Below are 13,529 nucleotides of genomic sequence, written 5' to 3' on the forward strand. Positions count from 1 at the left end.
GAATTAAACAGAAAATAAAATGGTTCATTGACTTATGTGAGAATGTGTGCTACAGCACAGGTAGGGTGGAAGTTGGAAGATGTGAAGTTGGCTTATCAATGTTATTAGATATATAACTACATTCTCGCCCAGCAGGCTGTCTCTCTAGAGATTACAGCAAATCTGAAAACATCAGACCTGAAGACTGGTGATTAACACCCAATTTCTTCTCACTAGCAAGTACAATGGATTTGCTGTAATTCTTTCTTTACGCTATCCATGCTCATGATACATTAAAGACTGAATCATTGCTCTTCCCTATTTACTATTCCATCAATATATTGAACAGTCATGTGAAAAAAAGGAAATTGCAAGAAGAATTATGTAAACTATCCTGTCAATTAGTAATCACTGAGTTCAATTGATCGTACATTAAAAAAATAAAAGTAATTCTGCTAGCCAAGGGTCATATATCAGGTTAATGAAGTCATATTAATGAGCATGGAATTTTTTTCCTAATAAAATGTTTTAATAAGGAAACCAAATCTAGATATTCCTGAAATTGTATTACAATAGCTTCTGGAATTGTGTATGGAAGATTATTAAATTCAAAATCAATTGTCTAAATACATCTAATGTCAAACGGTCTGATTTTTTAAATATTCTATGTCACACGTGCTTCATAGGTATGGTATATAAACATTTCTGCATCAGGGGACAGCACGTGAAATAATTATCAGGGTGGCAGAAACCGAGGGTTAGGTGCTGTTGTAGGGAGTATGGAGTAGAAAATAGTTTAAGAGAGGAAAAAGCACATGAGGGGAAACAGCCCTGCTCATGAGAGCAAAGAAATACTCAGAGAAGCGCTACCATTAAACAGCATTAATAAAATGTATTATTAAAAGATATAAGAACTATCACAATTCAGTGAATAAACCGAATATCCTGTTGTGTGGTTAACTCATATATTATGTATCAAACATTGGTAACAAAGATGGTAACAATATATAAGCACATAATAGAGACTCCCTGGGAGAAATATATCCACCTGTATTCTGGTGGAAACTGCAGCATTTATAATTGACTGATAATCTTTCTATTAAGCTCCATGCATGGGCTGATGACTCATATGAATTTAATCAGAATTTCCTTCAGAGTCCATCCACGTTTTAACGATGTAGATGTGGTATAATTATAAATTGACCACCATTTAGTGGAGAGCTTGGATGCTCACAGTTTATTTCTTCCAACTGTAATAAAGGCTTATACTGGGTAGCTCAAATGGACATGCTTCCATACAAATTGCAGTGACTTTAAGCTATAGCCGCTATTAATACAGTCCCGTGCATATAGCTTACCCAGACCTTTCCACGATGGGAAGATTAATCACTGTCTCCTTAATGGTAGTGGGCGCCGGCTGCCCACACTGTTGTACTGCTGTACGTCGATGCCAAAAAGCTGTTGCTGAGCCAGGTGGAAATCAGACTTCACAAGCCAATGTCGGAGCGCAGCTCTGTAGCCAAAAGCCGTGCGCTCGTATTTCCGTTTGCGGGAGCCGCTGAACACACTCACAAGCCAGTGTCGGAGCGCGGCTCTGTGACCACAAGCTGTGCGCTTGTATTCCGTTTGCGGGAGCCGCTGGACACACTCCTTGTGTGTTAAGTGTTTGATAAACCAGGATACCGGATAGAGACGTCGGGCGGATGCTTGACGCGTTTCTCAGCCTCAAAACAGGGGCTGTTTCATCAGAGAGGGACAGACAGGGGTGACACAGATGGGGTTGACAGTGAGCATGTAACAGAGAGTTAGGATGAGAGATGACTGGGTTTGATGAAGATGTGGGTCTTTGAGAGACCATTTGATGTTTTGTAGAGAGGTAGACAGTTTGATAAGAATCCCAGAGGTAGGGAGCACCATGGCCAAAGTCTTGGAAACAGTAATGGGAGGAAGTAATCAGTTGTCAGGAGAGGCGACATGAACTTGTGGAGTGAAGAGGACATATAGGAGTGTAAAGGGAGATAAGGTCAGATATGTAAATGGGAGAGGAATGGGTGAGGGTTTTGTAAGTGAGTGTGAGAAGGTTGAATTGGATACAGAAGAAAAGCCAGTGAAGGACTAGTAAGAGAGGGGAGGTGGACGTAGTATGTTTGGAGAGGAAGATGAGCCGGGCAGCAGCATTGAGGATAGACTGGAGTGGAGAGAGGAGATTGTCAGGGAGGCCAGATAGGAGGAGATTACAGTATTCCAATCTGGTGGATGAGGGTCTTAGTGGCATCTAGGGTGAGTAAGGGTCTGATTCTGGAAATATTTTTGATATGGAAATGGAAGGACTGCGAGCAGTACTGAATGTGTGGTTTGAAGGAGATGGCGGAATCAAGGATAATTCTAAGATAGCATACTTGAGTGTTAGAGGAGTCAGTTGTGCCATCAATAGATAGTGAAATTGTGGGAGGTGAGGTTATGCAGGAGGGTGGGAAGATGACCAACTCAGTTTTAGACATCGTGTTATTGTCTTGTATTTTATTGAGATCTATCAACAGAGATCTCTCCCATAGTGCTGCTCCTATCTTGGCGCAAGATAAAGATACTATTGTGTTTTCAGTTTTAGACATGTTAAGGTTAAGATAGCACTGGGACATCCAAGAAGATATAGCAGAGAGACTACTGAAGATACGAAGGAGGAGAGATGGAGAGAGGTCAGGGGAGTAAAGGTAGATTTGAGTAGGTGTCCCCCAAGGTTCTGTTCTTGGACCTCTCCTTTTCTCTCTCTATACGTCCTTTTTAGGAGAGCTCATTCACTCTTTTGACTTCCAATATCGGGCTGGATGTAATGCCGCCCGAGTTTGGTGACTGTGCTAGATGCCGGCTGAACTTGGAAGTTATTTAAAAGGGGCAATCACTTATAAGGCATAGTTTTGACTTGTAAGTGATTGCCCCTTTAAAAAAACTTCACAGTTCAGCCAGCATCCCGCACAGTTGCTGAACTCGGGCGGCAGTGCATCCGGCCCGATAGTGGAAGTCGAAAGAGTGAATAAGCTTACCTAAAGAGGACATATAGATGGAGAAAAGGAGAGGTCCAAGCACATAACCTTGGGGGACACCTACTGTTAGGGGACGCATATGATAGTTGGCATCATGAGAGGAGACAAAGAAGGAGTGGTTAGAGAGGTAGGAAGAAAGCCAGGAGAGGGGAGTATCACGCAGACTAATGGAGTGAAGGATTTGCAGGAGGAGAGGGTGGTCCACAATGTCTAAGGCAGCATAAAGATCAAGGAGAATAATCAGAGTGTAGTGGCCCTTGGATTTGGCAGCATGGAGGTCATTGCAGACTTTCATGAGTGCAGTTTCAGTGAAGTGGAGAGAACGGAAGCAAGACTGAAATAGGTCAAGCAGGGAGTCGGAGGAAAGAAAGCCAGTAAGGTAGTTGTAGACAATACAGTATGCTAAAGAAGTATGGAGGCAAAAGGGAGGAAAGAGATGAGTCGGTAGTTGGAGAGAATGTTAGGATCAAAGGTAGGTTTTTAAGAATAACGGAGACAAGGGCATGCTTGAAGGCAGAGGGGACAGTGCCTAATGAGAGGCAGAGATTGAGGAGGTAGGAAAGTTGGTGAGATGGAGGGGAGGTCAGGGAAAGGAGGGAGCGGGTTGTTGAGGGTCTGTAGGGGTGTGATATCCTGATGTAATATATGTAGAGGGGGCAGCTGTGTATTGTTATATATACAGGGGGAGTAGCTGTGTAGTGTTATATGTACAGTGGGGTTTGGTGTGTAGTGTTATATATACATGGTGGACAGGTGTATAGTATTACTAGGACAGGGGATAGGGCCCTGTCTATATTTTACTTGCTACCACCTATGTGGCGCCACTTTTTGATTTTTCTCCAGGGCAGTTTTATGTTCTCAGTCTGCCCTTGGGTACAGTATATACAGTAGGCGACAGCTAACATATCCCTGCACACCAGCAGTAAGTGTACGCTCACTTCATGTAGTGTGTGCTGAGGGTTAGCTGACACTTTTTTGCTCTTTTGCAAAGTCATTTTTTTTCAGCTACAAATTATTTTTATTGGCTTATTTTAGTATGCATGACAGGGGCATGCTGCAAGGCCACACCCCTTCCTTATTAGACCATGTCCTTTTTTAGCACACGCCTTAGGCCTAATGTCACAAATAAAAATTGGGGGGACTGAGGGTCTTTCTTGCATAGGGCACCAAAATGTCTGGTTACGGCTATGCCAGACTGACTCACAAGCTTTTGAGTTGTCTTGTGATCAGATGGAGGGACAAAAGGACCACCCACTGCTGCAACCACTCGTTAAAACGATGTGGCACTGCCATGGTGGTGGTGGTTGTCCGCACAGATGAGGCCGTTGCTCCGTGGACCCTGACGGACCCACGGAAGTGGCGGGAGTGGCAGTGTGTTCTCACTACAGAAGCAAGGGTCACAGAGAGCAGGACAGCCAGGGGGTAGTGCAGCGGGAGCAGCAGTGCGACGGGGCAGACTGCGAATGCTGGTGGTGAGACAAGCTGTTGCAGGTGGACAGTGGCAAGGAACAAACGAAGACAGAAGGAGAGAAAGACATCACTTCTTTATTACTTTAATAATTTTACTACTAGGGGCCCACACACGTCTGTTGCCCAGGGGCCCCCACAGACCTTAATCTGGCCCTGGCTGGGTGTCTAAATAGGCTTCTGAGGGCATTACAGAAGTTATTTGTTAGGGGGAATACCGCACTGGTGTGTAATAGGTATCATATGTACTGTATATGTAATAACCAAAATAAAAAGATAGAAAGAAAACCTTGTTTTCTGATCTTAATTTGGCGGTGCACCCTGAGTCAGTATAAAAACTTGAGACAGCAAAAAGGAGAAAAAAAAGACTCTTTTGTGGGCACACTCTTATTTTAAACTCATGTATGAAATATCAGAATAGATATAAAATTTGCTTTTATTAATGACAAAGATAAAATAGTCAGTGGTTAATGAAAATGAATATAAACAACGTAGCAATAAATTGCTAATACTAAACAGATAGAAAGAAAATTTTATTACCAATCAAACGCTAATATTAGCATGATACTAATCCCGGCTGCCGAAATCCAGTCACAGTGTCATAAAGAGTCCACACATGATAATTTAGAAAATAATTAAGGCACCAGAAAGAATATATAAGTTATATGTATAATTATAACCCTGCGTTAGTACAGTATGTGAGTATGACACCTGATGAGAATTAGAGTATATATGGGCAAACTAGTATGATAATACCAGCTGTCATGAGAAAAAAGAACAAAGAACAGTTGGAAGAAAGATGGCAGTGTGATTCTGCTGTCAGTGTTAGACTCTGAGCGTGATGAGCCGGTCTGCACTCTACTATACTAGGTCTTCCTCAAGAGTCACCCACTTGAGTACTGACCCAGTACTCAGTACTCAAGTGGGTGACTCTTGAGGAAGACCTAGTATAGTAGAGTGCAGACCGGCTCATCACGCTCAGAGTCTAACACTGACAGCAGAATCACACTGCCATCTTTCTTCCAACTGTTCTTTGTTCTTTTTTCTCATGACAGCTGGTATTATCATACTAGTTTGCCCATATATACTCTAATTATCATCAGCTGTCATACTCACATACTAACGCAGGGTTATAATTATACATATAACTTATATATTCTTTCTGGTGCCTTAATTATTTTCTAAATTATCATGTGTGGACTCTTTATGACACTGTGACTGGATTTCGGCAGCCGGGATTAGTATCATGCTAATATTAGCGTTTGATTGGTAATAAAATTTTCTTTCTATCTGTTTAGTATTAGCAATTTATTGCTACGTTGTTTATATTCATTTTCATTAACCACTGACTATTTTATCTTTGTCATTAATAAAAGCAAATTTTATATCTATTCTGATATTTCATACATGAGTTTAAAATAAGAGTGCGCCCACAAAAGAGTCTTTTTTTTCTCCTTTTTGCTGGCATTACAGAAGTTGGAAGCAGTACAGAAAAAAAGCCTGAAGGCATGAGTGGGAAGAGGTGAAAAGGGAGGAGGGAGAAAAGCAATCTTCGGCAGCGCAAAGTGGGCAGGAAAAAAGTGTGTTGGGAAATAAGGTTGGAGATGTGTGTGTTGGGGGGAAGGGGGCAGTAGTTGAGGGCTTTGTAGGTAGGTGAGAGTAGTTTGAATTTGATTCTGGATGGGGCAGGAAAGCAGTGGAGTAACTAGCAGCAGTAGAGAGAGACGGCAGAGATGGAGTTACTAGAAAAGCAAACCAGTCAAACACCAGTGTTGAGGATGGACTGAAGAGGGATGAGGCAGGAGACTGATGAGCCAGTGAGGAAAAGGCTACAATAATCTAAGTGAGAACTGGTAAGGGCCTGGAAATGTTGCAGAGATGAAAGCAACATCATTGGAAGACAGAGAGGGTTTAATTAGTGGTGAGGGCATCTTGACGGGTGGAAAGATAACTAGTGTTTTAGAGATATAAAATTTAAGGAAGTATTGGTCCATCTAAGAAAAGATGACTACCAGAAAGCTAGTGACACATGAGTGTGTAGAAGGGGAGGCATCAGGGAAAAGAGAAAACACAGCACAACAAAGGTCTACATTGATCGTGAATTCGGTGCCACTGTAGTTCATGGATCTCCAGGGACATTACCATATGAGCGCGCAACAGCTTTTCCAGATGGCTCCAGAGTCCAGGTTACTGCTGGCCAATATCCCTATGCATCCTGGATGCAGCATTACAATACTTGCTGTTATGTGCAGTTATATTGGGAGCTGCTGATAATTTACAATAATTCTCACAAATGTGTTGCTTAGTTGGTATTCACTGGTCCGTTTAAGAGCACTAAAATCCAGATGATGTCACTTATTCTTATCTCATTTGATTCCAAATGGAAAGTTTGGCTGAAACAAAAGGACAAGCAGAATGAGGAACACCGTGAATCTGTTAGTAGATTACAATTTAGGCAACAGACCAACTCTGAAAGTGCCCACTCACTAAAAGGTTTTGGTCAGTGTAGTTGATTAAAAACAAACTAATGGATTAAAAACAACTAGTTTTGGCTATTTCATGTTGCAAAAGGCTGTGGTAGATGCTTCCAAAGTAGAATGCTGTTTTCTTCCATGGTTATTTAAGTCTATAAGATAGGCTTTTCCCATATATATCCTATGTACACATTATTTTTATTATTTATTTGCTAATGATGTGTGTATATAATTTATATACAGTGCATACGGAAAGTATTCACAGCGCTTCACTCTTTCCACATTTTATTATGTTACAGCCTTATTAATTTTTGTCCTCAGAATTCTACATTCAATACCCCATTATGACAACGTGAAAAAAGTTTTTTTGAGATTTTTGCAAATTTATTAAAAATAAGAAATCACATGTACATAAGTAATTCATATCCTTTGCTCAATATTTTGTTGATGCACCTTTGGCAGCAATTACAGCCTCAAGTATTTTTGAATATGATGCCACAAGCTTGACACACCTATCTTTGGCCAGTTTCGCACATTCCTCTTTGCAGCACCTCTCAAGCTCTATCAGGTTGGATGGGAAGCGTCAGTGCACAGCCATTTTCAGATCTCTCCAGAGATGTTCAATCGAATTCGCATCTGGGACATTCACAGAGTTTTCCTGAAGCCACTCCTTTGATATCTTGGCTGTGTGCTTAGGGTCGTTGTCCTGCTGAGAGATGAACCGTAGCCCCAGTCTGAGGTTAAGAGCCCTCTGGACCAGGTTTTCATCCAGGATGTCTCTGTACATTGCTGCATTCATCTTTCCCTTTATCCTGACTAGTCTCCCAGTTTCTGCCGCTGAATAACATCCCCACAGCATGATGCTGCCACCACCATACTTCACTGTAATGATGGTATTGGCCTGGTGATGAGCAGTGCCTGGTTTCCTCCAAACATGACGCCTGGCATTCACGGCAAAGAGTTCAATCTTTGTCTAATCAGACCAGAGAATTTTGTTTCTCATAATCTGAGAGTCCTTCAGGTGCATTTTGACAAACTCCAGATGGGCTGCTATGTGCTTTTTACTTAGGAGTGGCTTCCATCTGGCCACTCTACCATACAGGCCTGATTGGAGGATTGCTGCAGAGATGGTTGTCCTTCTGGAAGGTTCTCCTCTCTCCACAAAGGAATTCTGTAGCTCTGAAAGAGTGACCATCGGGTTCTTGGTCACCTCCTTGACTAGGGCCCTTCTTCCCCGATCGCTCAGTTTAGACGACCAGCAAGCTCTAGGAAGAGTCCTGGTGTTTCCGTACTTCTTCCATTTATGGATGATGACGGCCACTGTGCTCATTGGGACCTTCAAAGCAGCAGATATTGTTTGTACCCTTCCCCAGATTTGTGCCTCGAGACAATTCTGTTTCGGAGGTCTACAGACAATTCCGTTGACTTCATGTTTGGTTTGTGCTTAGACATGCACAATTAATTTATCCCATTTTGGAATAAGGCTGTAACATAACAAAATGTGGAAAAAGTGAAGCACTGTGAATACTTTCCAGATGCACTGTATGTCTCTTATACTGTATGTCTCTTATTCAAAGGTAAGGACAGGCAGATTTCGAAGAACAACCCAGAAGCAGACAGAATGGTCGACTGTCTGTGGTGGGAGACGTTAAAAAAGCCATATATGGCTCATATTTCACTGATTAGTTGACATATGCTTTGCTAAAGAGTTTCTGGCAATAGAGTGGTGGTAGGATTGCTTGGAAAGGTCAGGGAAGTAGGTGATTTAAATGTGTTTTTACGTTAGTCATTTTTATTTACAATTAGAGGTACCACCATACTAGCTGAGTTTTGGTTTTTGATTCGGTTCTGCGGCCGTGTTTTGGATTCAGACGCGTTTTGGCAAAATGTCCCTGAAAATTTTTTGTCGGATTCGGGTGTGTTTTGGATTTGGGTGTTTTTTTTTCAAAAACCCCTCAAAAACAGCTTAAATCATAGAATTTGGGGGGCATTTTGATCCCATAGTATTATTAACCTCAATAACCATAATTTCCACTCATTTCCAGTCTATTCTGAACACCTCACACCTCACAATATTATTTTTAGTCCTAAAATTTGCACCAAGGTCGCTGGATGACTAAGCTAAGCGACCCAAGTGGCCGGCACAAACACCTGGCCCATCTAGGAGTGGCACTGCAGTGTCAGACAGGATGGCACTTAAAAAAATAGTCCCCAAACAGCACATGATGCAAAGAAAAAAAGAGGTGCACCGAGGTCGCTGGATGACTAAGCTAAGCGACCCAAGTGGCCGGCACAAACACCTGGCCCATCTAGGAGTGGGACTGCAGTGTGAGACAGGATGGCACTTAAAAAAAAATTGGCCCCAAACATCACTTGATGCAAAGACAAATTAAAGAAAAAAGAGGTGCAAGATGGAATTGTCCTTGGGCCCTCCCACCCACCCTTATGTTGTATAAACAGGACATGCACACTTTAACAAACCCATCATTTCAGCGACAGGGTCTGCCACACGACTGTGACTGAAATGACTCGTTGGTTTGGGCCACCATTCTTTCAATGGTGACAGAATCATATGCAGTGACAGTAGACGACATGTCAGTAATCGTTGGCAGGTCCTTCAGTCCGGACCAGATGACAGCACTCGCTCCAGACTGCCCTGCATCACCGCCAGCGGGTGGGCTCGGAATTCTTAGCCTTTTCCTCGCAGCCCCAGTTGCGGGAGAATGTGAAGGAGGAGCTGTTGACGGGTCACGTTCCGCTTGACTTGACAAGTGTCTCACCAGCAGGTCTTTGCACCTCTGCAGACTTGTGTCTGCCGGAAAGAGAGATACAACGTAGGCTTTAAACCTAGGATCGAGCACGATGGCCAAAATGTAGTGCTCTGATTTCAACAGGTTGACCACCCGTGAATCCTGGTTAAGCGAATTAAGGGCTCCAGCCACAAGTCTCACATGCCTAGCGGAATCTCTCCGTTTTAGCTCCTCCTTCAATCTCTCCAGCTGCTTCTGCAAAAGCCTGATGAGGGGAATGACCTGACTCAGGCTGGCAGTGTCTGAACTGACTTCACGTGTGGCAAGTTCAAAGGGTTGCAGAACCTTGCACAACGTTGAAATCATTCTCCACTGCGCTTGAGTCAGGTGCATTCCCCCTCCTTTGCCTATATCGTAGGCAGATGTATAGGCTTGAATGGCCTTTTGCTGCTCCTCCATCCTCTGAAGCATATAGAGGGTTGAATTCCACCTCGTTATTACCTCTTGCTTCAGATGATGGCGGGGCAGGTTCAGGAGTGTTTGCTGGTGCTCCAGTCTTCGGCACGCGGTGGCTGAATGCCGAAAGTGGCCCGCAAATCTTCGGGCCACCAACAGCATCTCTTGCATGCCCCTGTCGTTTTTAAAAAAATTCTGCACCACCAAATTCAATGTACTGTATGTGCAAAACATGGGACGTGCTGGAATTTGCCCAGATGTAATGCACGCACAATATTGGTGGCGTTGTCCGATGTCACAAATCCCCAGGAGAGTCCAATTGGGGTAAGCCATTCTGCAATGATGTTCCTCAGTTTCCGTAAGAGGTTGTCAGCTGTGTGCCTCTTATGGAAAGCGGTGATACAAAGCGTAGCCTGCCTAGGAACGAGTTGGCGTTTGCAAGATGCTGCTACTGGTGCCGCCGCTGCTGTTCTTGCTGCGGGAGGCAATACATCTACCCAGTGGGCTGTCACAGTCATATAGTCCTGAGTCTGCCCTGCTCCACTTGTCCACATGTCCGTGGTTAAGTGGACAATGGGTACAACAGCTGCATTTTTTTGGACACTGGTGACTCTTTTTCTGAGGTCTGTGTACATTCTCGGTATCGCCTGCCTAGAGAAATGGAACCTAGATGGTATTTGATACCGGGGACACAGTACCTCAATCAATTCTCTAATTCCCTGTGAATTAACGGTGGATACCGGACACACGTTTAACACCACTGCAGCTGCCAAGACCTGAGTTATCCGCTTTGCAGCAGGATGACTGCTGTGATATTTCATCTTCCTTGCAAAGGACTGCTGGACAGTCAATTGCTTACTGGAAGTAGTACAAGTGGTCTTACGACTTCCCCTCTGGGATGACGATTGATTCCCAGCAGCAACAACAGCAGCGCCAGCAGCAGTAGGCGTTACACTCAAGGATCCATCGGAGGAATCCCAGGCAGGAGAGGACTCGTCAGACTTGCCATTGACATGGCCTGCAGGACTATTGGCTTTCCTGTCAAAGGAGGAAATTGACACTGAGGGAGTTGGTGGTGTGGTTTGCAGGAGCTTGGTTACACGAGGAAGGCATTTAGTTGTCAGTGGACTGCTTCCGCTGTCACCCAAAGTTTTTGAACTTGTCAATAACTTCTGTTGAATGCGCTCCAGGTGACGTATAAGGGAGGATGTTCCTAGGTGGTTAACGTCCTTACCCCTACTTATAACAGCTTGACAAAGGCAACACACGGCTTGACACCTGTTGTCCGCATTTCTGTTAAAATAATTCCACACCGAAAAGGTGATTTTTTTGGGAATTTGACCAGGCATGTCAATGGCCATATTCGTCCCACGGACAATAGGTGTCTCCCCGGGTGCCTGACTTAAACAAACCACCTCACCATCAGAATCCTCCTTGTCAATTTCCTCCTCAGCGCCAACAACACCCATATCCTCATCCTGGTGTACTTCAACAGTGACATCTTCAATTTGACTATCAGGAACTGGACTGCGGGTGCTCCTTCCAGCACTTGCAGGGGGCGTGCAAATGGTGGAAGGCGCCACCTCTTCCTGTCCAGTGTTGGGAAGGTCAGGCATCGCAACCGACACAATTGGACTCTCCTTGGGGATTTGTGATTTAGAAGAACGTACAGTTCTTTGCTGTGCTTTTGCCAGCTTAAGTCTTTTCATTTTTCTACCGGGATGATGAGTGCTCCCATCCTCATGTGAAGCTGAACCATTAGCCATGAACATAGGCCAGGGCCTCAGCCGTTCCTTGCCACTCTGTGTTGTAAATGGCATATTGGCAAGTTTACGCTTCTCATCAGACGTTTTTAATTTTGATTTTTGGGTAATTTTACTGAACTTTTGTTTTTTGGATTTTACATGCTCTCTACTATGACATTGGGCATCGGCCTTGGCAGACGACGTTGATGGCATTTTATCGTCTCGGCCATGACTAGTGGCAGCAGCTTCAGCACGAGGTGGAAGTGGATCTTGATCTTTCCCTATTTTACCCTCCACATTTTTGTTCTCCATTTTTTAATGTGTGGAATTATATGCCAGTAATATATCATTAGCAATGGCCTAATGTACCGTACTGCTATATATATACTGGTGGTCAGCAAAATTCTGCACTGTCCTCCTACTACATACTGCGCACAACTACAATGCAGCACAGATATGGATTGTACACTTGACGACACAGAGGTAGAGCAATGGACTACTGTACCGTACTGCTATATATATATACTGGTGGTCAGCAAAATTCTGCACTGTCCTCCTCCTATATACTGCGCACAACTACAATGCAGCACAGGTATGGATGGATAGTATACTTGACGACACAGAGGTAGAGCAATGGCCTACTGCACCGTACTGCTATATATATATACTGGTGGTCAGCAAAATTCTGCACTGTCCTCCTACTATATACTGCGCACAACTACAATGCAGCACAGATATGGATTTTATACTTGATGACACAGAGGTAGAGCAATGGACTACTGTACCGTACTGCTATATATATACTGGTGGTCAGCAAAATTCTGCACTGTCCTCCTACTATATACTGCGCACAACTACAATGCAGCACAGGTATGGATGGATAGTATACTTGACGACACAGAGGTAGAGCAATGGACTACTGTACCGTACTGCTCTATATATGTACTGGTGGTCAGCAAAATTCTGCACTGTCCGCCTACTATATACTGCGCACAACTACAATGCAGCACAGATATGGATTGTATACTTGATGACACAGAGGTAGAGCAATGGACTACTGTACCGTACTGCTATATATATATACTGGTGGTCAGCAAAATTCTGCACTGTCCTCCTACTATATACTGTGCAAAACTACAATGCAGCACAGGTATGGATGGATAGTATACATGACGACACAGAGGTAGAGCAATGGCCTACTGTACCGTACTGCTATATATATATACTGGTGGTCAGCAAAATTCTGCACTGTCCTCCTACTATATACTACAATGCAGCACAGATATGGAGCGTTTTCAGGCAGAGAACGTAGATATTTGCAGCACACTGAGCACAGATATTTGCTGCTCACTGAGCACAGATATTTGCAGCTCACTGAGCACAGATATTTGCAGCACACTGAGCACAGATATTTGCAGCACACTGAACACAGAAACTGAGAGAACGCAGCCACGTCCTCTCGCCATCATCTCCAATGCACGAGTGAAAATGGCGGCGACGCGCAGCTCTTTATATGCAATACGAATCTCGCGAGAATACGACAGCGGGATGATGACGTTCGGGCGCGCTCGGGTTAACCGAGCAAGGCGGGAAGATCCGAGGCTGCCTCGGAACCGT

Source organism: Pseudophryne corroboree, chromosome 10 (assembly GCF_028390025.1).
Source record: "Pseudophryne corroboree isolate aPseCor3 chromosome 10, aPseCor3.hap2, whole genome shotgun sequence".
NCBI classification, from domain to species: Eukaryota; Metazoa; Chordata; class Amphibia; order Anura; family Myobatrachidae; genus Pseudophryne; species Pseudophryne corroboree.